The sequence below is a fragment of the Equus caballus genome, chromosome 8 (assembly GCF_041296265.1).
Source record: "Equus caballus isolate H_3958 breed thoroughbred chromosome 8, TB-T2T, whole genome shotgun sequence".
Taxonomy (NCBI): Eukaryota; Metazoa; Chordata; class Mammalia; order Perissodactyla; family Equidae; genus Equus; species Equus caballus.
The window spans coordinates 73,639,184-73,664,012 of record NC_091691.1 but is presented as its reverse complement, the minus strand read 5'-3'; the positions used below and the strand labels follow the sequence as shown (position 1 = coordinate 73,664,012).

Genomic DNA, 24,829 nt, shown 5'->3' with positions numbered 1-24,829 from the left:
TCTGAAAAGTACTAATGAGGAACAAGGAAATCATTTACCCCTCCTTCTCCAGGCCAGAGGATAAGGACTACAGGAGAAAAAAAAAACACAACCACCTCTCGCAAGGTGAAGCAGTGCCCACGGGAAAGCCAGGTTGCTATTAGTATAAGAAAGTAAAGGAAAAATTCAGAGAGGAGGTTGAGAATATTGATGATTTTGCTGATGATGACCCAGAGAGCAACCTGGAAGGGTGCTGGAGATGGAGTGGAGGGAACAGAACAGGGAATGTGCAGTGCTTTCTGGAGATTAGAGTGCAGGAAATAAAAGGTGACTTAGTAGTTTGGAGCTTCTTGTGACGACATTCACACACAAAAACTTACGTAAAGCACTCATATATTTTCTTTTCCATCTCTATATTTGAAAACTTTAGTGCTTGTCATGACTCAGTAAATTGATTACACAACTAATAGGTGGCAACCTGAAGCTTGAAAAACACTGTCTACAGAAACACATGTGTCATAGCAGCACTGATTTTGTGATAGACAAAACAAAAACAAAACATCTAACCGACAGTGGAATGGAAAAATAAATTGTGGTAAACTCCTGCAAAGAAAGAGCATACAGCAGTGAAAACAAATAAAGGACAAGTACTTCAACACAGATGAATATCAAAAACAATGGTAAGCAAAAAAATAAAAAAAGAAACTGCAAAAGAATTTACAGTATGAGTTGTATAGAAAATTCAAAATCAGACAAAATGAAATGACATAGTATATATGAAAGCTTAGTTGTACAGTAAAACTGCTTTAAAAAGCAAGGAAATAGTTACCAGACTGTCAGGACAGTGGTTATCTCTGAATGGAGGAGATGTGATAGATTACGAGTATGTAGGGTTTCTGAAGTATTGGCAGAGCAAGACTTCTGGTTATGGGCAAGTGAGAGGGTCAGCAAATCTTCTCCCCAAAATGTAACTACAAAGCAAGACAAAATTGACAAAAATAGCCATTTTCCAGTGCTCTGGAAATAGGTCAAAAGTTTACACAACCCTGAGTGTTAATACTTGCAAACCTGCAGAATTTTGATTAAGAACAGTGGGAGTCTGTGGTGCTCTTGCCTGGGGCTGCAACCATTTCCCCTCACCTCCCAGTTTAGTAGGTTCTGCCTATTGAGGTGAGGCAGGCCCTGAGAATCTGCCAGTTGCACTTACAAAGGGGTCTCATTCAATTTGGAGTGGTTGGCCACATCTTTCTCCAGGGGCATTGTAAGACCAAGTGGCAACCTCTGCAGTAAGCCATCAGGATAGTCAAGGGTTCTACTAGCCTGTGGATGTGGACACGAATGGGTTAAGCATATTCTCGGCTGAGGCTGCATGATTATGCAGAGATGCCAAAAGGCCCAACAGAAAGTAAAAGCCCAGGCAGACTTGAAAATGGCCTGAACTTTAAAATGCGCTCCCCATAAGCAGAGAACAAAAATCCTTACTGGCAGGTGTTTGAGTACTTCTGTCCAAGCACTGGCTAACCAGTAAGCTATGCTAGAAAGGACAAGAGCAACCACCAGAAAGCCAGGCTTAATATTTAAAAGAGGAAGAAAAAAAAAAACAGCAGAGACATAAGCAACAACACACTGCAGGAAAACAGATTTCTCAGATTTATCCCAGTTATCAAAACAAAGAAACAGGAATGACACTTTCAAAAGGAAAAATAATCAGAATCCACAGTAAATATATTACCTAAAATGTCCAGTTTTCAATAAAAAAATCAAGGACTTTTGAAGAAACAGGAAATGTAACCTATACACAGGAGATAAAAAAGGAGTCACTAGAAAAATGAATGTCCTCAGATGTTAGACTTAGCAAAGACATCAAAAGAGGCATTTTAAATGCTCAAAGAACTAAAGAAAAATATGTTTTAAAAATTCAAGTATGATAACAATAAACTGACATATAGAGAATCTCAATAAGGAGATAAAAAGTATTAAAAGAGGACCAAATGGACATTCTATAGCTGAAAAGTACAAAAATTGAAAGGAAAAATTCACTAGAAGGGTTCAACAGGTTCAAGATAGCAGAATAAATACTCAGTGAACATAATGATAGGCCAATAGAAATTGCATGGTCTAAAGAATAGAGAGAAAAAAAATTAAAGAAAAATAAACAGAACCTCAGAAACTTATGGGACAACATCAAGAATACCAACACATGTATAATAGGAATCCAAGAAGGGGAGTGAGAAAGAGGCAGAAAAAATATTTGAAAAAATAATAGCCCAAAATCTCCTCTGAATTCGATGAGAAACATTAATCCATACATCCAAGAAGCTCAAAAAACCTCAAGTAGGATAAACAGAGATCCATAGACACATCATAGCCAAACAAGTGAAAAAGACAGAGAAAAATCTAGAAAGCAGTAAAAGAAAAATAATTCATCATACACAAGGAAACCACAAAGATTTAACAGTTGATCTCTAATCTGAAACACTAGAGGTCAAAAGGTAGTGGAATGACATTCAAAGTGCTGGGGGGAAACAAAAACTATTAACTAAGAATTCTATATCCAACAAAACTATTCTTTCAAAATGAGGGCAAAAGAAAAATCCCCAGATAGGGGACAGCCCAGTGGTGCAGTGCTTAAGTTCGCACATTCCAGTTAGGCGGCCCGGGGTTTGCCAGTTCAGATCCCGGGTGCAGACATGGCACTGTTTGGCAAGCCATGCTGTGGTAGGCGTCCCACATATAAAGTGAAGGAAGATGGGTATGGATATTAGCTCAGGGCCAGTCTTCCTCAAAAAAGAGGAGAATTGGAAGCAGATGTTAGCTCAGGGCTAACCTTCCTCAAAAAAAAAAAAAATTCCCACGTAAACAAAGACTAAGATTTCACTGGTAGCAGACCTACTTTATAAGAAATAAAAAAGGAAACTATTTAGGCTGAAAGGAAATGATACCATATTGTGACTCAAATCCATAAAAAGAAATGCAGACAACAAAAAGTGATAAATATGTAAATTAACATAAAAGACTAAATAATTTTTATTTCTTCTCAATCTCCTTTCAAAAAGCTTAAGGTTGTACAAAGCAATAATTGTAACATTGTTTGCTAGGTTTATAAAACACAAAGATACCATATATACATAAATAATAGCCTAAAAGAGAGGGAGGAGATGGAGCTCTCTCATACTGGAGCAATGTTTCTATATTTTATTGGAATTAAGTAAGTATCAATTAAAAAAAAAACAAACTGTGATAAATGAAGACACAGAGGTAATCCCCAGAGCAACCACTAAGAAAATAATTCAAAAAATGTAGTTAAAAAACTAACCCCCAGGGCCAGCTCTGTGGCCTAGTGGTTAAATCCAGTACAAGCTGCTTTGGTGGCCCGGGTTCAGTTCCCAGGCACGGACCTACTCCACTCATCAGTGGTCACGGTATGGCAGTGACCCACATACAAAATAGAGGAAGACTGGCACAGATATTAGCTCAGGGTGAATCTTCCTCAGCAAAAAACCCCAAAAACTAACCCCCAAAAAAGGCAATAAAGGAGGTACAGAGGAACAACAAAAAATGAGACATTAGAAAATAAATAACAAAATGGCAAATATAAATCCAACCATATTAATAAACATATTAAATATGAACAGCCTAAACACTCCCATCAAAAGGCAGAAATTGTCAGACTGTATGAAAAAGATCCAAGTGTATGAAGTCTATGAGAAACATACCTTACATTCAAAGATAAAATAGGTTGAAAGAAAAGAACAGAAAAAGATACAATAGGTTGAAAGAAAAGAATGGAAAAAGACATAATATGCAAAGAGCAACCACAGGAGAGCTGAAATGTCTATTATCAACATCAGACAGGGGCCAGCCCAGTGGCTGAATGGTTAAGCTCACACGCTCTGCTTCAGTGGCCCAGGGTTTTGCTGGTTCAGATCCTGGGCATGGACCTAGCACTGCTCATCAAGCCATGCTGAGGCAGCATCCCACATAGCAGAGCCAGAAGGACCTACAACCAGAATATACCACTATGTACTGGGGGGGTTTTGGGGAGAAGAAGAAGTAGGAAAAAGGACGATTGGCAACAGATGTTAGCTCAGGTGCCAATGTTTAAAAAAAAAATCAGAAAAAATAGACTTTAAGACAAGAAATATTACTAGAGACAAAGAGGGACATTTCATAATAATACAAAAGTTACTATATCAGGAAAATCTAAAAATTATAAATGTATACATATTTATAAATATATATGCATTTAACAAAGGCTCAAAATACATGAAGCAAAAACTAACAGAATGGAAAGGAGACAATTCAATACTAATAGTTGCAGATTTCAATTCCTCATTCTAAATGGATAAAACTCGACAGAAAATGAGCAAAAATATAGAAGACTTGGACATTATCAACCAACTCAACCCATATGATATATACAGAACACTCCACTCCTTTGATGGTTACTGGCATATATATACAACCGGGTAGAGGGCAACCCCAATTAAGATGTGTACTATAAGAAGAGCAAAAAGAGAAATAATCAACTTTGATTTGAACTAGATAATGCTCATAGGAACACAAGTTCCCAAGAAAAGAAATATAGAAATAGAGATTTGGACATTATCAATATAAGTAGAGGTGGAAGCTGAATATATCAGCCCATCCAGGAAGAAAGCATAGCGTGAACAGAGAATAGACTTTAACAGACTTTTTATAAATGTGAACCAGTTGCTTTAGTGTATAAACTGGTAGGTAAAAAATTATCCTCAGAGAAAAAAGAAGATATAAAAATATCCATAAAATACACACAGAGAAGAAAGTATGTTTTCTTGCAAAATATTCTTAGATGTTTAACAACTTCCTATAGACTTAGAATTGTGAGAAAGGACCATGATTAAAGGAGTCTTACCTAAGAGTAACCACTACAGAAAACCCTCCTGAGGGTTCTGACGCAGCAATGGATAAAATCTTTAAGCACTCAGCCTAAGAAAGGCTTGCCTTTTACACCTTTCAATTTTACCCCTTGTGAGCAACAACCACCATTAACCATCCTTTACCACCACTATAAGGACACAAAAATGAATGAATAAACTGAAAGTGTATTGTCCTTCCTGATGTGACAAATGCAAACTGAAGTCACTTGCTGTTATAAGTCTACTGTTGCTACAGGCACTTTTCCGTTGAAACCACAAGTTGACACAAGCACAGCCCATTAAATGAAACTGCTTCTAGGCAAGATTTTGCTCCACAGTCATGTAAAATGGGGCATTCTAATTGGAGCACTCCTGCATCTGTTTATTTCATATCACCACCCAAGAACTGTAAGAAATACAAGCAGCTAATGCCTCAAACATGATCTATATGAAGCAGTTAACTTACACTGCTTCTCCACATGTACAAGCCATAGTATTAGATAATTCATGAATTCCAACTTTGGTCTCTGGTACAAAACAATAATCTGAGCTAAATATGGCTTTCTATTTAGACAAAAAAGCAACTTTAAAGAGAGTCAATGCTTGACTGACAAAACAAGAATGCTTTTGCCCACTAGAGTAGAGGCTGTATTTTCCTTATCACAGAATTGAAGTTTAAAGAAAAAAAGCCTTACAAGTGATCCTGTCTATTTCCTTGCAATGGGGGTCCAAACAGGACACATTCTACTATTTTATCTAACCTAGCTTCAAATACCAAGTGATAGGGCTTATAGCCACCTCCCTTGAGAGAACACTATGTTTCAAACAGAATTTATGACAGAGTTTTTCCCAAGATTTAGTCTACTGCAGTTCCTCATTTTATTTAAAATTGATACTAAAAATTCTGTCTACATCTGTGACCAAAAACCATCCAACATAAAAACAGCCTACAAGAAACACACTAAAATCAACCTTTCATGTGAGTCTGCTCTTATTTTGTTTTGTTTTGTCTTTTTGAGGAAGATTAGCCCTGAGCTAACATCTACAGCCAATCTTCCTCTTTTTTGCTGAGGAAGACTGGCCCTGAGCTAACATCCATGCTTACCTTCCTCTACTTTTATATCTGGAATGCCTGCCACAGCACGGCCTGACAAGCAGTGCATAGGTCCGCACCGGGGGTCCAAGCCAGCAAACCCCAGGCCACCAAAGTGCAACGTGCGAACTTAACTGCTGCACCACCAGGCCAGCCCCAAGTCTGCTCTTACTTTGAATATTTAAATTCTCTACCCACTTCCCTCCCCCCAAAAAAGTTATACTCACAAATTTTCAAAACTAGTAAGTAGATGTTAGACCACTAAACAACAAATTTGGGTATTGAGTTTTCTGCTCTTCAAATCAAAAAAGTCAGATTCTCTCCTCTAAGATTTTTCTTTTTTAAGAAATATTTGATTGAAATATTACCATAGAGAAGTGTACACATAAGTGTGCAACTTGATGGACTTTTACAAAATGAACATATCCATGTAATGACCTCACAGATACAAAACATTCCCAAAACCCCAGAAGCCTCCCTCATGCTGCCTCTAAGTCATTACCTACCCCGTAAAGGTAACCATTATTCTGACCTTTATTACCACAGATCAGTTGTGCCTATTCTTAACCTTCAAGAAGATATAAATAAATGGGGAATATTCTGTGTTCGTGGATTAGAAAAACCATATAAACTACGGTAAGGCAAAAGACCCAGAACAGTCAACACAATACTGAAGGGAGGACTGACACTGACACTACCCAACTTCAAGACTTACTATAAAGCTACAGTAATCAAGACAGTGCCGTACTAGCTAAAGAAAAGATACACAGATCAACTGAACAGAACACAGAGAGCCCAGAAACAGATCCATACAAACACAAACTGACCTTTGACAAAGAGCAAAAGCAATTCAATGGAGAAAGCAGTCTATTCAACAAATAGTACTGGAACAACTGAACATCCAATGAAAAACTAATTAATCTAGACACAGATCTTATACCTTTTACAAAAATTAACTCAAAATGGATTACAGACACAAATGTCTATATATAAAGAACTCCAGACATTCACAAGATCAGAACTAGAAAAAATGTCTATGAAGTGGATAATAATTTAACTGGTCTTAGAAAAGTAAGAAGGATTTCAATAAATAAAAACAAGAGTAAAAAGAGCGATTACAGAATCTTAAACCTAGGCTCCATAACAAGAGAGACATGAGAAAAATCAAAAGAAACAAGAAAGGTCAGAGATATTGGACTTCAAACCCAAGAAGGGATTTCACAGTTTCATTTTGATGATTTCAAGTTGATTAGACTTAGATGAGATGAGAGGTCTATTTCAGCAAAGACAATAATCCTGCAGAAAGATAGCTGCTGTCAGTCAGTTTTCATCGATGTTACTCTCAGTACTAATACAATATGGTGGTAGCCATGAGATACAGTGATCTAACATCTTTCAAAAAATAAAAACAAATAAAAAGTTCATAAAAACACCAGTCTTAAGTCTTGAAAGGGAATTTGAAGTGTTATGTTTCTACTGACAAATTATTATTCTTTAAGCCTCAGTTTCCTTGTTTGTAAAAGTTCAGTCCTTGGTAGGATGAAATGAGTAACACATTTACAGCACCAAGTATGAAGTATACAAACACAAAGTCGAATTTCAAGAAATAGTACTTTTTAATCTTTATATTCTCTCTTCCTCCTCTTCAGTTCAAGTCCATCACAGAACTAACAAGTCATTTCTCTACAACCAAGGATTCATTCACGCATTCAATATACATTTCTTGAGCACCTAGTGTCAATTACTACGCCAGGCACTGGGAAATACACAGCACCTTTCTAACAGAACTTGGAGTCTAAGGAAGAGATGACTGAATGTTCACACAATTGAATAACACAAATAAATATAAAATTTATTACTGTGGCAAGTCCAGCAGAGAGAAGGTACGTTGGCACAATGAAAGGAGAAAAATGAGGAGGAATGTAACACAGCCTAGGAGATCTACGAAGGCTTCCTTGAGGAATAAATAGGAACCCACTGTTTTAAATAGGGGAGGGAGACAGATTTAAGCTGATTTGTACTTCAAAAAGACCACTCTGGCTGCACAGTGGAGAACAGGAGACAAAAATAAATGTCAGTAGAACAACTCAAAGGCAAGGCAAAAATTAACAGTAGCTCTGGACTGATGGTAGTGGCAACAGACAGATGTAGACGGACCTGGTAGACCACAGAGCAAATACAGGGAGTGAGACAGGTAGGTGTCAAGGACAAATCTTTGGTTTCTAGATTCTGCAACTACTGACGGTAGAACCAATCACTAAGGGGACACGAAAGACGTGTGTAGTGAATGGAGAGGGGAAAGGGACATCAAGAGTCTGATATCAGGCATAGGGAGTTTAAAGTGCCTTTGAAACATCTAAAGAAATGTTGAGGATGCACTAAGATATTTAATACTCAGCTCTAAAGCTCAGGAGAGGTCGAGGATGGATTTTCCTGCCAATAACATTAAAGTATCCTTGGCATTTCTAAGAAGACACCAAATAAAACAGTGAATTAAAAAATTCAAATCACTGAGAATCAGTACCATTGTCTCTACTTGTATCTCTCTGCAGCTGACTCTCACTGTACCTAAAAGTAATGACAGATGAAAAACAAAGGCAGCAAAGTAGAGAAGAAAAAATAATGTAGGTAGGAGTCAGAAACTTGGGTTCTAATCTCAGCTCGGCCACTAACTGTATAGCCTAGGATGTGTACCTTTGTTCTTTAGTTCCTAATCTGTAAAACTTAAAAAGGACTAGGGAGTGGGAATACAGACTCTAATGGTTGTTATGAGAAAAAGACCTGTTATCAAGAAACAACGTAAGATGCTTCAAAAAGTCTAAAGCATGACAGACATGTAATGTACTGCCAAGCAAACTACTTGAACACTTCTTAATATATACTTGTATGTATGTAGGAAAGAGCAGCAGCTGTTTTAGCAGTATTTTAGTACTAAACGTATATTCTTGTAAAACAAACTGCAAAGAATTCAGCCTCTGGCCTGACTGGATCAGACTGTTTGATGCCCAAGGAAACAATACATGTGTTTATATATACAAAAACCATAACATTATTAAAATCAAGCTGTTTAATTTCCAGAAAATCAGCTAAGCATTTAAATGCATAACCCACCCTCAACAACTCTACAAGGTAAATATTATTACCCCATTTTACAGATAAGTACAAAGTTAGGAAATTTGCAAACACAGAGCCAATGCTGGAGTCAGGATTTTAACAGAAATGACTCCAAAGTCCAAGTTCTTCACCATTTATCACTCCATGGTATATCTCACCTAGCACTAAACCTTAAAATAATGAGCTGCTCAATAAATATTTGCTATTCAGGATAGTAATAAGGTCAATAAAAAGGTTGCTTCTGCTATAATTCTACTCTTTAATATTGTGATTTTCAGTCAAAAATGCTAAAGGATGTACTGCCAACACTTGGAAGCAATCAAGATGTCCTTCAGTAGGTGAACGATAAATAAACTGTGATACATCCACACAATGGAATATTATTCAGTGGTAAAAAGAAATGAGCTATCAAGCCACGAAAAGACATGGAGAAAACTTAAGTGCACATTGCTAAGTGAAAGAAGCCAATCTGAAAAGGCTACATACTGTATAATTCCAACTATATGACATTCTGGAAAAGGCAAAACTAAGGAGACAGTAAAAAGATCAGCAGTTGCCAGAGGTTCAGGGGAAGGAGACATGAATAGGCAGAGCACAGAGGATTTTTAGGGCAGTCCAACTACTCTGTATGATACTATAATGGTAGACAGATGTTATTATACATTTGTCCAAACCTATCAACTGTGCAATACCAACAGTGAACTCTAACGTTAAACTATGGACTCTGGGTGATAATGACATGTCACTGTAGGTTCCTCAGTTGTAACAAATGTACCACTCTGGTGGGGGATCTTGATAATGGGGGAGACTATGCATGTGTGGAGGCAAGGGGTATGTGGAAAATCTCTGTACCTTTGATTCAATTTTTCTGTGAACCTAAAACTGCTCTATAAAAATTAAGTCAATTAAAATAAATAAATAAAAAATCTGTTAAAAAAATCAGTGGTTGTCAGATCAATGGAACAGAATTGAAAGCCCAGAGATAAAACCACACATCTATGGACAGCTAATCTTCGACAAAGGAGCAGAGGGCCTACAATGGAGAAAAGAAAGTCTCTTCAACAAATGGTGCTGGGAAAACTGGACAGCCACATGCAAAAGATTGAAAATTGACCATTCTTTTTCACCACACACCAAAATAAACTCAAAATAAGTCTTTTGGAAGAGAATATAGGCAGTACACTCTTTGACATCAGTTTCAAAAGAATCTTTTCGGACACTATAACTCCTCAGTTGAGGGAAACAATAGAAAGGATAAACAAATGGGACTTCATCAGACTAAAGAGCTTCTTCAAGGCAAGGGAAAACAGGATTGAAACAAAAAAACAGCTCACTAATTGGGAAAAAATATTTACAAGCCACTTATCCGACAAAGGGTTAATCTCCATAATATACAAAGAACTCACACTGCTTAACAACAAAAAAACAACCCGATCAAAAAATGGGCAGAGGACATGAACAGACATTTCTCAAAAGAAGATATGAATATGGCCAATAGACACATGAAAAGATGTTCATCATCGCTAATCATCAGGGAAATGCAAATCAAAACTACACTAAGATATCACCTTACCCCCGTTAGATTGGCAAAAACATCCAAAACCAAGAGTGACAAATGTTGGAGAGGTTGTGGAGAAAAAGGAACCCTCATACACTGTTGGTGGGAATGCAAACTGGTACAGCCACTATGGAAAACAGTATGGAGATTTCTCAAAAAGTTAAAAATAGAAATACCCTATGACCCAGCCATCCCATTACTGGGTATCTATCCTAAGAACCTGATATCAGAAATCTCAAGAGTCCGTTGCACCCCTATGTTCATCGCAGCATTATTTACAATAGCCAAGATGTGGAACCAGCCTACATGCCCAGAAACTGATGACTGGATAAAGAAGATGTGGTATATATACACAATGGAATACTACTCAGCCATAAAAAAAGACAAAATTGGCCCATTGACAACAACGTGGATGGACCTTGAGGGTATTATGTTAAGCGAAATAAGCCAGTCAGAGAAAGATGAACTCTATATGACTCCACTCATAGGTGGAAGTTAGTATATTGATAAGGAGATCAGATCGGTGGTTACCAGGGAAAAGGGGGGTGGGGGAGGGCACAAAGTGGGAAGTGGTGTACCCACAACATGACTAACAAAAATGTACAACTGAAATCTCACAAGGTTGTAATCTATCATAACATTAATAAAAAAAAAAATCAGTGGTTGTCAGGGGAGCATGGAGAAGGGGAAAGAATGAATAAGTGGAGCAAAGGAGATACTTAGGGCAATATGATTATTCTGTTAGATACTGTAATGACGGATAGGCATTAGGTACTTGTCAAAACCCATAGAACTGTTATTCCATGTTATTTAACATAGTATTTCTGTTTTTCAACAAAAACAGTGAGCCCTAAAGTAAACTTGGACTTTAACAGTGTATCAATATTAGTCCGCCAATTGTAACAAATAAACCAAACTAATGCAAGATGTTAATAATAGGGGAAACTGATGGGGGGGGAATTGCAGGAACTCTGCATTGTCTGCCTAATTTTTCTGCAAACCTAAAAGTGCTCTAAAAAGTGAAGTCTATTAATTTTTTTTTAAAAAACTGTTAGCTTGGAGTTGCTGGGGGACCAACTCTGCCCTCAAGAGAAGAAAGCCTGGCTGAAAACAAAGCCCACAAAGAAAAGCAGTAGAGAGCCAGTACATAAAGAGAGAAAAATAGTGCCCAGATGATATCAAATGCTCCCAGATATCCAACAGGGCCAGAGGCCAGTTGTACACTGGACTTATCACAGTTAAATGAACCTATTAAAATTCATCTTTGCTTTTAGAAAAATGTATGTGATGCTACTATATATGTCACAGTCGTCTTCTGCATAAACATCTTCATAGGAGCTAGGGTCACAGCATACAGAAAACCACTGCAGCTAAATGGCTTTACTTGTAGACTTCGTGGAAAAGGTAACAAGAAAGCAATCTGCATTACCCTGGCCTTTGCTCCTCAGCCTCAAAAAACTGGTGCTGCTGGTAAATTTTAGACACAGCATAAATACTCAACCATCAATTAGCCACGACCTCAATGTTTTCAACAAGTTTCAAGGGATATTTTAAAAAGCAAAAAAGATATAGACAATTTCATTTGAAAAACCCACTAAAAGAACGCTTCAGTCACTAATGATTTAAAAAAAGAAATCAATGAATGTTTTATTGCTTACTTGGAGGCATTTTTAAAAGCTGAATTTAAAAAGATACACAGAATAAGTGGTCTACTCACACTGACAACTATCTAAACAATTCTATTTAGGTTTTCAGAACATTTTAATTATTTTTATTAATTATTGCTTATAATTAACCTGAAATGTATAATCCTCATTTCTAAGAAAAGAATATGTAGGTCAATGGCCAAGATATATTTAGATAGATTTAGATAGATATATTTAGAACAGTTTCTGAATTTCCAACCTGCTTCTTAACCTAAGACTAGATCATGCTACACAAGTAGCCGCCCTTAACCAAAATCAAAGTTCTGAAGATCTGGATCTTTACAAAAGATAAATTAGGTTACACATTTAATAGACAAAATTTTAATGCAGACTTAAAATAAGTTTTCCTAACCTATTTGAAATTTGATATTTAAAATTTGGTTCTGCCCACAAATATATAAGAATATATCTCCTGTGTAAATCAAGGCACATCTACATTTTACAATGAAGAAGGTAAAGACTGGTCCCTACTTAGAACCACGGTTTCTTTATACACATCTCCTTACAATTAGAATAAGATCTGAATTTTTTTTTAAAGCCTACAAGGTACACATTGCTCAAATCTCATTTCAACATCATTTTGCCTCATTAGGCTCCAAAGTCTTCAGCACACCAAGATCTTTTCTGACTCAGGATTTTGCACTTTCTGTTCCCACTGTCAGAAAAGCACTTCCCAGCTCTTTGCGAGGTTGGCTCTTTCTTATATTTCAGGTCTCAATTCAAATTCACCTTAAAAAGGCCTTCCCTAAATGCACTGAATGCCTCCTGTTGCCCATACCTCATGATTCTCTATTTTTTTTCTTTTTCTTTTTTTTTTAAAGATTGGCACCTGAGCTAACAACTGTTGCCAATCTTCTTTATCTTTTATTTCTGTCTGCTTTTTCTCCCCAAACCCCCCAAGTACATAGTTGTATATTTTAGTTGTGGGTCCTCCTAGCTGTGGCATGTGGGATGCCGCCTCAACATGGCCTGATGAGTGGTGCTGTGTTCGCACCCAGGATCCGAACCAGCAAAACCCTGGGCCGCCGTAGCAGAGCACGCAAACTTAACCACTTGGCCACCGGGCCAGCCCCCTCTCTTTTTTTTTAAAGTGTCTAAAATTACCTTGCTTATTTATGTGTTTCATTTACTGTCTGTCTGCTTCATAGAATATAAGATAGAAGACGGCAGGAACTTTGTCTCATTGAATACTATACCCACAGCACCTAGAAAAAACCCAACACACAGCAGACACAATATTTGTTGAACAACAAATACTTATGCTTAGTATTTATCAAGCAAAAAGACATTTCACTAGGTCCTGTGGTTAACAAGTCCCATACCATTTAAAAATAAAATGTTTTATTAAAATAAAATCTTAAGAATGCTTTGATTTTTACAAAATTGACATTTTAAAATCCCATACATTTGTTAACAATTTCCAAACCATTTAAAATTTTTAAGGACAAACTCTGCTATGAGAGCAGTTAACATTTATTTCAGCTCTGATTTAATCTACAAATGTATCATTAGCATAACACGTGCCATTCAGATATGCATAATATTGATAAAGGGTTTAAAAATGAATTATTTTTTCAAAACAGCAGCCACAGGATATGCAAATGGTATGCCATATTCTTGCTTAGATCTATGGCTCAATTAGTACAAGCTATTAATGTTTAAATAACAAATACTAAGTCATTTCATAATTTGGTTTTGCCCACAAATATACAAGAACACAGCTTTTGTGTAAATCGAGGCATATCTTCATTTTACACTTAAGAAGACAAGACTGCTCCTTTGATAATTTTCCCTAAAAACAAAACAACAATTGCTTTGATTCATTTTATAGAAACCACACAACCACCACTTCTTTGGTATATTTATATTTGAAGAAAACTGTATAGTTTTCCATACTGCACTTAAAATTATGCCAAAGGCAACCAAATGGTTAATCAATAAAAGAAAAACTATGCCACATAAGGAGGGAAGAAAGAGTTATTAAGCAAGGGAGTTGCAGTCTAAATAGCCTCACAGCAGTCTAGTCTAAACAAATTTTTTAAAGCTATTTTTTTAATAGGCTTAGCTTCAAAATCCACAAATTGTTAGCTAGCTAACAATATTCAACTATACATGTCTCTTACTGAATTTATGACTCAAAAATGATGCACTCTCCTAGCACTAAAAATCAAAGTATTTGGCCTGCTTCTATACTTTGTAAAAAATACTTACTTCTTAAATGGATGGGACTTAAAAAAAAACCAAAGTCATGGGACCACCACCAACAATGTAGCTAACTCTAAGATAACAGAAGTTTCTGCCTCCAAGACAGTTATGACATAAAACAGATTACAGCTTGCATCCACTGCTAACTCATCTTTTTAAAGTAGTAGTAAGTGACTTCCCTAATAATTGGGACCAAGGTTAAAAAAACAAAATCCTCACAATCAGTTGTGGGTCTCTGAAACCAATCTCTTAGCTCTTTGTCAAACTCTGCCTACTCTACACCTAGAAACTTTAAAAAAAAAAAAAGAAAGAAAAAAAGGCCAAAATTCAGGTGTTTTGAAGTTTTGCCTGGTTTTGCTTTTTAAATAAACCAGAACAGGAGACAGGGACCAAGAGATAAATCACAACCCGTGAAGATAAAACTAGAATGAAGCAGGGCTTTCAAACAATACTGTGTGCCTACTTCCTACTGGTGTGTGCAACTGTCACAGATCATAAAGTGTTAGAGAAGCTGGATATCAGAATAGCTATTGTGACAATTTAATGGTAGGGGAGAATCACAATAATAGCAATCATGCAAAAAAAAATAGCACCTAACAATTGTTACCTTATTTTTCTGACTGTGGTACACAAATATACTGCTGTAAGAAGGTGGTTTTTAAAGCAAACACACACACACATATAGCAATGACTGACAAAATTTAAGCCCAAGAAATTAAGAGTTTACATGGGGGAGGAGGAAAATAGCACATTATGAGGAAAGCAATTAAAAACAAGTTATTTGTGCAAATGTTTTTACTCTCGCTCCTCAGCCCCATTATATTACAATCTCCTTTGAAAATAGGGATTAAGTTAATTATCTTCACTTCAGTTATAGTTCCTAACAAGTAACAATTAATACTTGTTGAATTGATGAACTAAATCATTTTTAAAGCTCACCAAGACCACAAATGAAATCTTTGTTTGCTTAATAGTACTACTGACTTGTATATAAAAATATATTCCAGGGGCCAGCCCCGTGGCTGAGTGGTTAAGTTCGTGCGCTTTGCTTCAATGGCCCAGGGTTTCACCGGTTCGGATCCTGGGCGTGGACATGGCACCGATCATCAGGCCATGCTGAGGTGGCGTCCCACATGCCACAACTAGAAGGACCCACAACTAAAAATATACAACTATGTACCAGGGGACTTTGGGGAGAAAAAGGAGAAATAAAATCTTTAAAATATATATACACACACACACATATATTCCATTACAGAGAATCAATATGATTTCTGATAGAGTAACTCTCCTTTTATCTTTCCACATAAAAACATAAGACAAAAACTGACACAACTGTTAATAGCTTAGTGAAGCTGTTTCCTTATATTTAGAATACTGTATATAAAGTGATTGTGTATTTATGCATAAAGATGCAAAAATTAGACACTACAAAACTAAATATCTTAAGCCGCATCAACACAAATATGATATAAAGAGCAGTTTCTCACTAAAAATCAAAATGAAGTCCCCTCTCCCCAGACATTCAGTTCTAGGAGAAGATTCATACAACAGTGATATTCCCATCTTTCCCCCTCTTCCCCCCCGCAGGAAGATTAGCCCTGAGCTAACATCTGCCAATCCTCCTCTTTCTGCTGAGGAAGACTGGTCCTGAGCTAACACCCATGCCCATCTTCCTGTACTTTATATGTTGGATGCCTACCACAGCATGGCTTGCCACACAGTGCCATGTCCGCACCCGGGATCCGAACCAGCGAACCCCGGGCTGCTGAGAAGCAGAACGTGCACACTTAACCGCTGCACCACTGGGCCAGCCCCCCAAGTCTTTTGAAATAGAAAAACTAACCACTTTTCCAATTTTTGTAAGTAAACAGTAACTTACTTTAATGACAACAATTCTCTTATCTTAAATAAGCACCAATATCTCAAAACAAATTTTGCTTTCAAAGGACTTCTTTCAATTATTTGTCAGGATTTGGGTTACTTTTTCCACTGAAAAGTTGCAGCATGGATAATGTGGACAGGGCAGGACCAAAGATGAGGACTGAAATAAAAACACCAACAGAATTACAATATAGTAGAAATAGTTGCTTTTCTCCACAGCAACTCATCCCTTCCCTTCACTTAGCTCTCGAAAGGAAGAGGCTGAAGAGGCCAAAAACAAGACAAAGTATAAAAGATTGAGAATGGGAATGATGAAAGGCATTAAGAATGAAGACTTATGAGTAATTAATTATTTTTGCCCCCCCTTAAAGGAAGAAAAATGAGAGAGAATATACTTTACAGAAACTGAATCTGAACAAACTTCTAAGCCTAATACAAATTAACAAGAAACCCAGGGGACAGAGGAACATGTTTAACACCACCACAGGAATGTAACTGGCAAATCCAAATTGTGGGAAAACTCCTGTGGCTTCAACAAATAATTTGCCAGGAAAAAGAAGGGGGGAAACCATAGATTACAAAACAATGCACAGACCTTATTTGACTCGATCTGAATAACTTTAAAAACACATTTATGAGATAATGGGAAAATCTGAATATCATATGATATTAAGGAATTACTGCTAATTATTTTTCAGTGTGATAATAGTTAATTGGGTTTTTTTTCTTCAAGAGTGAAGTTGACCAAGAAACTAGAGGGCTAAAAGGTTGGAGACACAGAAAGGGAACACTAAAAATTAATGCAGCTGAATGGATTTGGCCTACCCGGAACTGAAATATAAATTGTGAGACTGCAACATGGGAAGAGAGCAGCTTTGCCTGCTTGCCAGCCAACCTTCTCGCCACTGATATAAGCTCTATAAATAGACCAAGAGTGATAATGCCTGCTCAAATCACTTCGTGATGCAGATACTACCACTACCGACATCTATCTGGCCCAGCACCAGGGCTGTGAATAAACCAGCATCAAGTAAGAAGCCAAGGAAGTTACCAAACGCAAAGAATGGACCGTGGCTAATGAGAGACCCTCTAAGTACTCAAACGGACCATGAGTGTAATCAAGAATAACTGAAAACAAAGGCTCTAGATTTCCTCCAAGTTTTCTGCTCTGGCCATTTTCTATCTCCCTCAGAAGACAGTACACATAAAGATGGGTCGCCAAGTGCTGGGACCTAAGGTCCCCAAGATAAATGTTGCCAAAAACCTATTCTCTATACATGCCCTCGGGCTCATAGCAAATTGTTTAAGCGATTGTGGTGGAGAAAAATAACGGGAAATCCTTGATGAAAAAACGTTGATTTAAGAATAAACTATGCTTCTACACTAAGTTAAAACTAAGGCAGACAGGATACTGCTTAAAATCTTAACCACATGAGGTTTTTGTTCTTAATACAGAAATGAAAACAGTCCTGTTTTCCTAGAGTTTTAGTCCACACCCAACATCCCTATCGTCAACAATACCTTTCTCTAATTACAAGGCACCTGACAAAACGCTGACTCTGGACATCATAAAAGCTATTTTTTTAAACAAACAAGTCAGTGAAAAATAACTTCTACTGATCCCTTTGGTCAGTATCTTGTTTCCCTAATGTCAACTACACTAATGAAAACTTAAATTTCTAGGTTACCTAGGTACAATCCTAGTTTATCCACATTCTTGGGAATGGCGGTTATAAGTTTCTTTTTTTGGTGAGGAAGATTCTCTCTGAGCTAACATCTGTTGCCAATCTTCCTCTCTTTTTTTGAAGAAGATTAGCCCTGAGCTAACATCTGTGCCAATCTTCCTCCATTTTGTATGTGAGTTGCTGCCACAGCATTGCTTGAAGAGTGGTGTAGGTCTGCACCCAGGATCCAAATCTGCGAAGCCCAGCTGCCAAAGCAGAGCACGCCGAATTTAACCACTACAGCACAGGGCCAGCCTCTGGCTATAAATAAGTTTTAGCAGATTTAATTTTATTGCTCAATCAGAACTAATTTACTAATATATGGACTTGAATTCTACACAAAGAAAAAAATATCTTGTAAATGAACTGGCAGTACAAAAAAGGAACATTCATGTCTCTGATCATTTTCTTTTAAAATTAGAGACCTACTTAAGAAAAATGCTGGGGCCAGCCCCATGGCCGAGTGGTTAAGTTCATGCACTTGGCTTCGGTGGCCCTGGGTTTCACCAGTTCTGATCCTGGGCGCAGACATGGCACCACTCACCAGGCCATGCTGAGGCAGCATCCCACATGCCACAACTAGAAGGACCCACAACTAAAATATGCAACTATGTCCTGGGGGGCTTTGGGGAGAAGAAGGAAAAATAAAAAAATAAAAACAAAAAATCTTTAAAAAAAAAAAAAAGGAAAAGAAAAGAAAAATGCTATTTTCCATGACCTTATTTTATTTTTTTAAAGATTTTATTTTTCCTTTTTCTCCCCAAAGCCCCCCAGTACATAGTTGTATATATTCTAGTTGTGGGTCCTTCTAGTTGTGGTACGTGGGATGCCACCTCAGCATGGCCTGATGAGTGGTGCCATGTCCGTGCCCAGGATTCGAACTGGTGAAACCCTGGGCCACTGAAGCCAAGCGCGCGAACTTAACCACTAGGACACCGGGCGAGCCCCCTCCATGACCTTATTTTAAAGGATTTTACAAAGAAAAAGACTAACTCCATACTATAGTTGTTTTGTTTGACAATACTTTTTTCTCCTACAGCCTACTTTTCTTCTCCACATTTCAGAGCAGGAAAGAAACTTAGAAATCATCTGGTTCACTAGATTTGAGTTCCTTGGGCAGAAATGGTTTCTTTGATCTTTGTACCCATCCCCATCTGGCACCTAAGTGCTCAATAAATGGATTTTTAATTTAACCAGGTATAAATACTCCCATATACAAATAAATAAGTTCTGTGGATAACTTTCTACTTCTGGTTAATCTTCCTTTAACTTGAAAAACTCATCCGAGTAGTTTTAAAATTAAATAAAGTCAAATTAATACTCAGGATTTATACCCTCTATCAGTTGGCTATTAAGTGTCAGAATCTGAGCAAAGAGGAATGGGGTCCCTATTTTGAATAAACACATGAAAGAGAATAGAAACAAAATTTAAACAGTGTAAATTAAAGCCACAAACCCTAAATAAGGAAATCATGAAATCTGAGTCATACTGGTCATTTTACAGTTTTTTAAAATCACGTTTACTATTATCGGCTGCTACTAATATGTTATAATAAATATGTGTAATATATACAACACACATTTCCTCTCCTAAGCTAGTTCAGGAACACAGAAGAGAATAAAACAAGTAAGACACTTCTAGTTTCACCCTGCTCCTTCCTTTTACCACAAGGACCTGTAGGCAGAGTGTGAGAACTGACTGACCATCAATCCCACTTCTGCTGAGAAGCTGCCCAGAAAGAAGCAGAAAACACTGTTTATTTCCCTTAAGTTCAATCATGACTCCTGAAAGAGTAAGGAAAGTAGGTACAACTAAAGATAAAGGCTAAAAGGATTCAGAAAAGTTTCATGACAAGAGTCAAACCTAAATTTAAGACTGGAATTTGACAACTCAAGAAAAATAACTACTTTAGTCTGATGATCAATAATCAACCCAAAATAAAGAAATAAAACCAAGAAAATTTCTACTCACTGAAGGATAAAGAAAAATCTTTCAAAAGGAATGCCTATCTTGTCCTTCACATTCCACCTGAGTTTTTTCCCCTAAAAGAGGAAAATGAGTAACTCATCAGCAGACTAAGGTACCTTCACAACCTGGCCCTCCCTTCATCTACCCTACGTGTCCCTCTGGAAATTCACGGCACTGGTCACACTTAACCATTTAAGCTCAGTGATACTCATGACTTCACTTAGGCTGTTCCCTAGCCTGGAATGCCCACTTGGAAATCCATCTGACACCTCAGGTTTAAATGTGTTTAAGTCCTTTACCATCTGGACCTTGTCAGTCTTTCTCACCACTATAGCATTAGCAAGCAGAGCACTATTATGCACAGTAAGCAATCAACAAATTCATGTTATGAGAATAAAAAGGTTCCACCCAAATGTTTTGTCCTCTGTGTTTTCTCAATAGCTTGTCTCCCTTTCTATAGTCTCATAACTTTTTATTTAGTTATTAATACGTTTGTTTCATTTTTACTACATAATTACAGCTACGCAAGGAACTTTATTTGAGCCCAAACGCTTTCCTAAAATAACAGAGAATGCTGAAATCATTATGGTTCAAAACAATACACATTAACAGTACAATTATTTTTCACCTTTTACAGGTTTTTTCAAGTACTGTCAATTTAGTAAACATAAATATACATTGTATTCATATCTCTAGTTAAGTGCAGGAAAATTAGGAACGTCTAAGATGATTTATCAAAGTTATAAATGTAGGGTTTGAGTCTCTAGTATATACCAGTTCCAAATTTTAAAAACAAAAAACAAAAACATTCTAACCGCCCATCAGTCAAGTCTATTCATGCATACATCAGAATAAAACCGTAAGACTGAAGATCCCAGCAAAACAACCCCTGGAATAATAAGTGACAACACAAGCTCCCAGAAGTTACTAGTCATGTAATAAAACAGACTTAAGGTACCAATGTCACTTATGAAACAGAAAGGTTTGAAGGACATACATTGAAGACTCAGTTCTAACAGAACTGCATTAAATTAAAGCTCAATTTACCTTTAACATACAAGTCGTGGATTAATCATGAAGACTATAAAATAGAGTATTATTATGACACTCTTTCATAAACGCATTTAAAGGTAATATAAACTTGAACTAGTAATATAACAACTACATTTATGAAGCTAACAATAGGGCAAGTTTCCAGCTCCAAAATCCAGTCCATGCCATTTTTCACAAAAAGATGTCAGAAGAAAAAATTTTCCACTAAGGAATCATATTTAGCTGATGCACTAAGTATAACCACCCTTGAAGTTTTTCCCTTTCACATTTTATACACCTATTTTGAAGTTTACATCTATGTTAACATTACGAAAAAGACATGGTTTGAAGTTTTAAGATTACAGTGGTACTGAGAAGCACTCTGAATCTGATTTAGAAATGTCTAAAAATATATTTCGCATTTAATAGAACCGCGTGAAACTTCACTAAGGTTCTTTTTAAAGTAGCACTGGTCAAGGCAGTAAATTCCATCTTAGTTTCCTGAATTCAAATTTAATCCATTATTTTATATTTACTGAGCACCTACGGTGCATAAAGCACTCAACTAGGCATCGTATCAGCCAGATTACTCAACCAAAACATTACACTTCCTACTTAACACTGTGACTCCTCAGGACATCACGTAATAACTATCAATTGCAGGCCTCTAAAAATGCTTGTTAAACCAAAAGGCAATGCTCTTACTGGAGGAATCCAGATTGCCAGGATCAGCAAAACATTAGGAAGTTAATAGACTCCATCCTTAAAATATCCTAGAAGAAAGGGAGTGATTCTAACTGTTAGCAAGGGCCCAACGACACTACACAATAACAGCCTGAGCAAAACTGCCAGATGTATTTGTAATTTAGAGGCCCAACCTTGACCAAGCATCATCAGTGGGATTTTTCATCCTAATGGGCGGAAGGATTCAGAAAGCAGAAGCTCATCCAAGCATCAAGTGCTCCAGCGCTTCAATCTGGGAGAACGAGTACAGACGTTCATTCCTTTAACCTGTGAGCATCTATCCTGTGACAGCGGAGAGGACGATTTAAAAGGGAGAATGTATGACGGGCGGGGCTGTTGGGGGGACTGCTGAGATGGGCGCTACAAGAAATAAAGTAGAGCACGAAGTGCTACTGGGGAAGAGAAGAGACTTCTCTCTGGGAAGAGTCAGAGAAGACGATGATCTTTAACAGTTTACATCCTCCCTGGTTTTCCAAATAAAGTTGACAAACTCGCTAGAAGAGGTCAATATTGGCGACTGACACATCCCTCCCGTTGACTAGAGGCGTCTGCCGACCGAAGGCAGTGGAAGCGCCGAGAGGCAGGCGGCGCCAAGCTGAGAAAGCCTCTCTTCCCTTCTCCTAGGCCCCGGCGGCCGCCCGGGCTCCCAGGAGTAGGGGCAGGTGTCGGCGTCAGACCCCGGCTCGCGGGGCTGGCGGAGTTGGCAGAACTGCCGCCACCGCTTCCCCGGCGGCCCCCGGCGCCGCAAAGTTGCGTGAAGACAACTCCAGGGCCGCAAAGCCGCTGCCCTGCGCGGCCCCTCCAGCCTCTTCTCGGCCCCCGGGAAAAGGGACCCGCCTGCCCGGGCCCCAACGGCCCAGGGAAGGGGGGGCTCGGCCCGCCAACTCGGCCGGGAGAACGCGAGGGTCAGCAGCGGGCGGGCAGCAAGGGGTCAGGGCTGTCCGCCCCCCTCGTTAGCCCCACCGGGGCTGAGCGTCCCGCCACGTCCGAGCGCGAACGCCCGGCGCCCGGCAGCCCCCCCCGTCACGACCCCCGCGCCCGGACGCCGCAGAGCCCTCCCCGCGGCCCGCACCGCTCCGACTCACTGCGACCCCTCCCCCGGACGCCGCCCGGTCCCACGGTTCGACCGGCAGCCGGGCCGGGGCCCTGCGCCCCTTCCCGCCTCACCTGCGCTCCGCGGCGGCTCCGCGCCTCCTCGCCCGCTCCGCACGCCCCGTCGGGGCACGCACCGACCTCCCGGCCGGGACTCTCCCGGCCTCGGTGACTCGGGACGCGACGGCCACCACCGCCTTCTCCTCCTCAGCACAAGCCCCGGCGGCGAGCAGAGGGTCGCGGTCAGAGCCCCGCCGGGGCAAAAGCTAATCGCGCCGCCTCCGCAGCCTCCACCACCAAGTGCCTTCACTCGTCCGCGCCGCCCGGAGAAAATGTCACCAGAGGCCGTTCCGCTCGGCGCCTCACTTCCGCCCGGAACCACAGAGCCCGTGTCCGTCGGCTAGAGCGGCCGCTGCGGCGAGGGCCTCCAGGGACTGGAGCGGGAAGCCGAGGGAAGCCAGACAGCGCCATCTGGCGGAAGGAAACACGCGCTCCTCCCGCTGCAGAGCGCCTGGCGCGCCGGCACCGGCTTCGCGGCTTCTTTCTCGCGCTCCCTCCATCTGATCACGCAGCTCCCTTCCAGAAATGTCTTTCCCAGCGGCTGGGAAAGGCAGTCAATGCAAGCCAAGGGCAATGCCCTAAGAAAAGGACAGCGCTCCCTTCGCCGTGCGCTGCTCACTACTCACCCCTCCTGAAGCCTTTCCAAATGAAGCTCGTGGTGTCTGAATCCTTGAGTCACTCCAGCAGCTTGTCCGCTCGCTTCTCTCTCCACTTTTTCACGGACGCCGACAGCTCGGCTCGGGGAGACTCGACTGTGCTCTTCTCCTGGGGTGGCATCACCATCCCGTTCAAGTTTCTGGACGGGAATCTTGCAGGCCTCGCAGATAGACCGCCACCTGCTGGTGAGACAGGGGCCTCCAGGGAGACCCCGCTCCGCCCCTGCGCGCGTTGCAGACGCCCCAAATTCCACCTCTGCAGAGTCACTCCTCTGACTTTCGGTTCACCCTGGGAAGGGTGACGCACCGGCGCACTCTATGAATTTTCGAGGCCCTTCCTTGAGGTCTGGGATCGGGAGAAACTTGCTGGATGTGGGACCCAAAGAAAGGTGAGGTGGGCGCAGGCCACCTGGCGGGTGCAGGGCTGAGAAAGAAGAGGTGCTGAGAACAAACTTGCCAACTCAATATCTAGCCAAAGGCCTGCGCTCCCTAAAAGTAGGACTTGGAGAAATAAATGAATAAATAAGGGCTTGAGGAGAAAATATAAAAGGTCTTTACCTTTTCACGCCATGTTGGGACCTGGGGTGATGCTCCTCAAGAGGACATTCTGAAAATCACAGGGCTGGTCCCACACTTCCATTAATGTCGGTGTCCCCTTTAGGTCAGGCCCTTCAGCTCCTCCAGTTTACTCATTTATGCTGCCTCCCTACGGGCCCGGGAGTTTTCCATCCCTGACTAAATGAGTAAATTGGTAAAATAATTTTATAATAATAGCTAGCTGTTATTTTAATGCCTACAATGTGCCAGGCACTGTACTATGCATTTAAATGGGTTCATTCGTTTAATCCTTAGAACAAACCTATGAGTTTGGTAGTATTATTAGCCCCAGGTGACAAAGGTGGAAACTGAGACACAGAATGGTAAAGTGACATGCCCATGGTAACACACCAGTAAGTGGCAAGACTGGACTCCAGCACAGACAGAGCCTGCCTTCTCCAACCGCTACCACCAACCGCCTCCTCGAGATTCCCTGAGATCGTGGTGTGCCAGATAACCGTTTCATCTATGTATGTTATTTTGCCTGTTCATTCTTTCATTTATTCATTTATTTCTCT

At 39.5% G+C, this 24,829-nt stretch overlaps 1 protein-coding gene across 5 annotated transcripts in view; it reads right to left on the bottom strand.

The window, feature by feature from the left end:
- Window positions 1-23,980, bottom strand: part of ARK2N (arkadia (RNF111) N-terminal like PKA signaling regulator 2N) — a 76,633-nt gene extending 52,653 nt beyond the window's left edge. Inside the window, exon 1 of one of the 5 annotated variants that reach the window (XM_070275636.1) lies at window positions 23,685-23,980. The gene's annotated coding sequence lies outside the window, so the exon portion shown is untranslated. Of the gene's footprint in view, window positions 1-23,073 lie in introns of all 5 variants that reach the window. The other 4 variants (XM_001498367.6, XM_005612874.4, XM_003365544.5 and 1 more) reach the window with 4 other exon arrangements.
- Window positions 23,981-24,829: the final 849 nt, after the last annotated feature.